The sequence below is a fragment of the Aotus nancymaae genome, unplaced genomic scaffold (assembly GCF_030222135.1).
Source record: "Aotus nancymaae isolate 86718 unplaced genomic scaffold, 86718_ANA_hifiasm-v0.15.2.pri h1tg000094l, whole genome shotgun sequence".
Classification (NCBI taxonomy): domain Eukaryota; kingdom Metazoa; phylum Chordata; class Mammalia; order Primates; family Aotidae; genus Aotus; species Aotus nancymaae.
In genome coordinates this window covers 410,525-417,133 of record NW_026988509.1, presented here as the reverse complement: position 1 = coordinate 417,133, position 6,609 = coordinate 410,525, and positions in this window count along the sequence as shown.

The following is a 6,609-nucleotide window of genomic DNA, read 5'->3' as shown; positions in this document are numbered from 1 at the left end:
TCTGAGCCACATGTCAGAATTCTGGTGTTGGACAGGATACAAACAGTTTTTCCCGAAATCCCTTCCTGATTACCTTCTATACACATAAAAGTACTGAAGTGATGAGCTGATTATTTCTCTTGGGAACCTATAAAAACCCTTATATTCATTATTTCTAATAAGTTGTCTGGAATTGGAAAGAACACATAGGGTAGAGGAATTCTTCAGGTAATACTTCCTAATGACTTCATCACCTTTTAAATTATAACGCAGTGTTTCAAGAGATGAGAAATCACATTATCGAAATATAACCAGATGATGTTCTATTTATTTTGCATATCATTTAGGCAGTTTTCATGTCAAGACCAGAGCCAAATCCTGAAATTTAAAATGGCACCAGACTAACACTCCCAGGTACAACTTCTCCCAGGATGCCCATGAGAAATCACCAGACTGAAAACTATGAATGACCAACAACTTCATGCCACAATCTAGGCATACTTCTCCTTCAAATAAGGTTGAAGAAACTGGGTTGGGGAGTAAAAAAATCAGTGGATTGCCCATATTTTTGTTCATTAAAGCAAAACAGCTGTACCTTCTAGGACGATGTAAGCAGTTTATCTATCATCCACTAACTCAGAGGCCCCAAGCTCATTAAGGACCAGAAATGAAGGCAAGTCCAGGGAGCTCCTTACTGAGGTCATATCCCGCAACCATCTCTAAATCTCTCATTTATCTATTATTACTCATGCATGTTTAGAAAATAATTTGATAGGCATAGGTTTTCCAGAAAATACAAAAAGAAAATTATGTGACAATATTAATTTTAGGAAAAATTGTTTTAGGCCAAAAAATATGAAGACTTTTGTTCTATTGTGCCAACTATAACTGAGAATTACAATGTGACAGGCAGATGTGTGCATGGAAACATAGCAATAAATATTTAAAATAACACATTTTTCAGGCTCGTAATTGTTTTTTTAAATTTAAGTTTTGGCTGGACACTGTGGCTCATGGCTGTAAATCCTGGCACTTTGAGAGGCCAAGGCAGGCAGATCACTTGAGGTCAGGAGTTCAAGATCAGCCTGGCTAACATGGAGAAAAACCATATCTACTAAAAATACAAAATCTAGCCAGTGTGGTGGTATGTGCCTGTAATCCCAACTACTCAGGAGCCTAAGGCACAAAAATCACTTGAACCCGAGAGGCGGGGGTTGCAGTGAGTGGAGATCCCGCCACTGGACTCCAGCTCGGGTGACAGAGTGAGACTCTGTCTTAAAAGCAAAACAAAATAACAAAACAAACAAACAAACAAACAAACAAAAAACAAAAAAAGTTTCAATTGACCAATAGTAATTTAACAGTAATTGTATATATTTATGGAGTACAATGAATGTTTCAATATTTGCATACATTATGAAATAATCAAATCAGGTTAATTAACATATCCATCATCTTAAATAATTAATCATTTATTTGTGGTGAGAATATTTAAAATCCTTTTTTAACTACTTTGAAATATGCACTACACTATTATTAACTGTAGTCACCATGCTGTGCAATAGAACACCTGAACTTACTCTTCCTTGCTAACTAGCACCTTGCATCCATTAACTAACATTTACTATATTTTAACACAAATCTCCCAGGCTTTGAAAATCAACTAAGAATCTGAATATTATAATTAATAAATTTTAATAAACATCACAGAGAGACTCTTTCCTTTTTCAGTCACTTGTGAAATATTTACAAAACGTCATCATACATGAAGCCTCAAGGCAAAAACTCACCAAGTTTCCAACTCTAGAATATTTGCAGACAGATTCCTCTGAGTATAATGCAATGACTAACATTTAATAACATAAATTTAAGCAAACAGTCAAAACCAACACAAATCTAACCAATTTAAAAGGAGAGAGTGTCTCAAAATCTATTGTTCCATGAGAAAATTAAAATTGTAATTATAATTTTAGTTTGTCTTCTAAGACAATGCTTGGCACATGAAAGGTGTCAAATGAATAGTCATTTAATTAATCAATGATGACTATGTAAAAACATAATAGAAATTAAAATCTTGTCTAGCAACATAGTGGCTCAAATTTATAGTCTTAATTATGATTACTTAAACATAAAAGAATTTTAATAAATGAACTAAGCACTCAATCCCAGAATTTGGAGGAATGACAAGATATTAAATAAGGAAATCAGGGTTAAATAATAACAAAAGCAAAAATCAATATATCTGTGAGATGAAAGAAACAAAATGACAAGGCTCTAGTAACATTAATTTTAAGACAGAAAATGCAAAGAAAAAATTAGGGACTGATATGTATGACATATGATATTTTTAAAAATACAGAGAAAAATATTATCTAAGTTTATTCCTACAAATTTGAGAATTTCAGTAGAAAGGAGAATTTATTTTGAAAAGCTTAGTGGGGAAAATTGACTCATAAGTAATTAGAAACCAGAATATATGGAATACTCTTTGAAAAAATGAGAAAATAAAAGTTTCAAAGAATTATCTTCACAAAAGATTATAGGGCATTTTGATCAAGCTTTCCAGTAGCAGGTTTGATGAACTATTCCAGAACATAGAGTTTGAAAGCTATCCAGATTATTTTAAAAAATAAAAAGGAAAGCTAATATAAATGGCACAAAAATTATAGACCAATATGCTCACATAATGTGTCACACCAACGTAAATTTCTAGAGCATTAATGGTTAAAATTTAACCATTAACAAATGAATTTTGAAGAAACAATAAGAGAATACTTAAATGGCTGAAGAATGAGCAAGATATTTCTAAAGTAAAATTTAATGAAATAAATAATATAGAAAGGTCAAACATTTCACTGAAAACATTAAAGCTGTTATCTCTTGTGCCTAACCTTATCACATAAAAAACTTATTATGAGAGAAGTATTTATAATCCATATAAAAATAATGCAAAAGCCATGAACAAGTGATAAAATTTCTTAGTAAATATTTTTAATCTTGCAAGCTCTATATTAGATAAGAAATACAAAATTTTAAAAGGTTAATCTTTTTTTCTACCAACTTAATGATTTTAAAAATGGAGTTGGCTGGGTGTAGTTGTTCATGTCTGTTATCCCAGCATTTTGGGGAGGCTGAAATGAAAGGATACCTTGAGCTCAGGAGTTCAAGACCAGTCCTTGTCCCTATTAAAATTAAAAAAAAATTAGTTGGATGTGGTCGGTGCACACCTGTTGTCACAGCTACTCAGGGGACTGAGATGGAAGGATTGCTTGACCCCATGGTGTCAAGGCTGCTGTGATCCCTGATCACACCACTGCACCTCAGTCTGGGTGGCACAGTGAGACTCTATCTCAAAAGAAAAAAAGTTATAGTCAATATTACTGAGAGTTCTATTAAATTTAAACATAATTATATATTGGCAAAATTAACAGTAGTTATATTTGTGTAGTGGAATCATTTTATTTCTTATACGTTTTCATTTTTGATTTTTTATGTTTTGTGTCTATATATATACATATACAGACAGAGATAGGTCTATCAATGGGTGGAGACATATAGACATACATACATAGGTAAATGGATACCTGCATATACTGTAAAACTATACACACATATTCTGCAAATTCAACTTAGTTTCCACATGTTCCTGGGGTCCAGTTTTGTTACCTGCAAAATAAGGAGATTTGACATGATTCCAAATATTCTCTTTGATTAAACAAAAATCAAATCAAAACTGTTGTCTGCATGTGTGTGCACATACATGCACACAGGTCAAATATACATGTATATTTGACACTAAATTAATATTCAGTGCAACTAAATATTTACTAAAGTTAACTAATTCCACTAAAAGTCAAAACTGAAGTAGACCAACTAGGATCAATGCTGACAATGCTAATAAAATGCAGGCTGACTTTAAAGAGTTTTTGCCATTCACAATAGCATCAAAAACAATAAAATATTTAGGAACAAATTCAACCAAGGAGTTGAGAGACCTGCACACTGAAAACTATAAAACATTGATGAAAGAAATTGAAGAAGACACAGAATTTGTGTGTTCATGGATTGGAAGAATTAATATTGTTTAAAATATCCATACTACCCAAAGTTTGTATAGATTCAATGCAATCCCTATTAAAATTCCAATGGATTTTTTCACAGAAATGGAAAAAAAAATTCTAAAATTCATATGGAACCACAAGAGACCCCAAGAACTATAACACTCTTAAAAGAACACATAGGAAAGAATCTCCTAAACAAGACAATGTTCTAGCAAGAATGTTTTTAAATGTGATATCAAAAACACAATCAACAGAAGCAGAAACAAATGAGCGGACTACATCAAACTAAAAAGCTTCTGCACAGCAAAGGATACAATCAACACATTGAAAAAGGCATTAGGATGGGAGAAAATATTTACAAACCATATGCATAATAAGAGTTTAATATCAAAAATATATAAGAGATTCATACGACTCAACAGCAGAAAAAACATCTGATTTTAAAAAGGCAAAGGATCTGAGTAGATATTTCTCCAAAGAAGACATACAAATAGCCTCCAGGTGCATGAAAAGGTACCTGTTCACAAATCATCAGGGAAATGCAAATTAAAATGACAATGAGCTATCACATCAGACTTGTTAAAATGTCTATTATCAAAGTGACAAGAAATAAGCGTTGTCAAGGGTGTGGTGAAAAACAAACCCTTGTACCCTGTTGGCGGAAATATAAATTAGTACAGTGATTATAGAAAACAGTATAGAGGTTACTAAAAACAATTAAAAATAGAACTACCATATGATCCACCAATCCCGTTTCTGGGTAAAAATCTGAAAGAAACAAATTCAGTATGTTGAAGAGAACTGCACTTCGATGTTTACTGCAGCACTACTCACAATAACCAAAGTATGGCAACAACCCAAGTGTTCATCAACAGGTGAATGGATAAAGAAGTTGTAGTATATATACAATGGAATATTCTCAGCCATAAAAAAAATGAAATCCTGCTATTTGCTATATGGATTAACCTTGAGGCAACTATACTAAGAGAAAAGTCAGAGAAAGACAAATACTGTATGACATCATTTATATGGGGAATCTAAATGAGTTGGACTTGTAGAAACAGCAGAATGAGAATAGCAGTTGCCAGGTATGGGGGGCAGAAGAGGATGGAAAGATGTTGGTCACAGGGGTACACACTTTCAGTTACAAGATGAATAAGTTCTGGGGATCTAATGTACAGTTTGGTGAATACAGTGAGTTTATACATAACTGTATGTCTCCATGGCAAGAAATTGACTCTAGTTGAGCAAAATAACAATGGTATTCAGGCAGATTCTATAATACAATATCCACACAATGAATTAATAACAACAGATGACTTAAAATATGGGAATTATTGAACAAACTGCAAAATGGTTGTTTTGATTACAGTAGCCTCCCTTTCCAGCAGGAAGCCTGGAAGTGAGATTGATGGTCCATGCTGTAGATATTCCTGCCAGTCAGTCACTTAGTAGCTGGATTAGTCTGTTCTTGCATTGCTATAAAGAAATGCCTGAGACTAGGTAATTGATAAAGAAAAGATATTTAATTGATTCACAATTCTGCAAACTGCACAGGAAGTATGACTGGGGTGGCCTCAGGAAACCTACAAACTGGGGTGGAAGGTGAAGAGTAAGGAGTCATGTCTCATATGGTCGGAGAAGGAGGAAGAATATGAAAGGGGGTGTCCTGCATACTTTCAAACAACCAGGTGTCATGAGAAATATATCACAAGGCAGCACTAAAAGGATGGTGCTAAACCATTAGAAACCACTCCCATGATCCAATCACCTCCCATCAGGCACCACCTCCAACGCTGGAAATTACAATTCAACATGAGATTTGGGTGGAACACAGAGCCGAACCGTATCAGTAGCCATCTAGGTTATCAGATCAACTGCCATGGTATCCCAGTGTTTGTGTCAAAAAAACTCTTATTCACTTAATAGTGGCCCTAAAGTGCAAGACTAGTGAGGTAGTATTTCTGGACCACAGTTGATCGCGGGTAACCGACGCCATAGAAAGCAAAACCACAGCAAGAGGACTACTGTACTAAACAAGAGTGCAAATGCCTCTTCTTAGACTGATTCTTTCTGACCTCATGACTGACATCTATGCATTCTCGAAATTGCAGAAATACAAGTATAGAGTAATAAGGTGTCCCACTGTACTGGTTAAATTAACTTTAGGAGAAGTAGGTAAAAAATGCCTCCATAACCCAAACATGTGTCTGGTTACTTGTTTCATAAGAACCTTGGACTAAAGTGAGGAGATTGGAAGAAAAGTAATCAGAAGATCAAATAATTGTTGTTTCTTTATTCAAATATCTAATTCTTTAAAGGTCTATAAATAAGTTTCCAATTAAGCCCTGTTTGCTGCATCAAATGTTAATCCTAACAAAAACAATGCTTAATATATATGTATTATATATATAAAGATAATAAAATAATATATGTTACATATAACATATAAACTACATTTGTTAGGATTAATATGTATGTGTGTATATGTAATATACATAATACATACACACACATATATGTCTGTCTTTATAAAACCAAGTACAAGTATGTGCATACTAGTAGACAA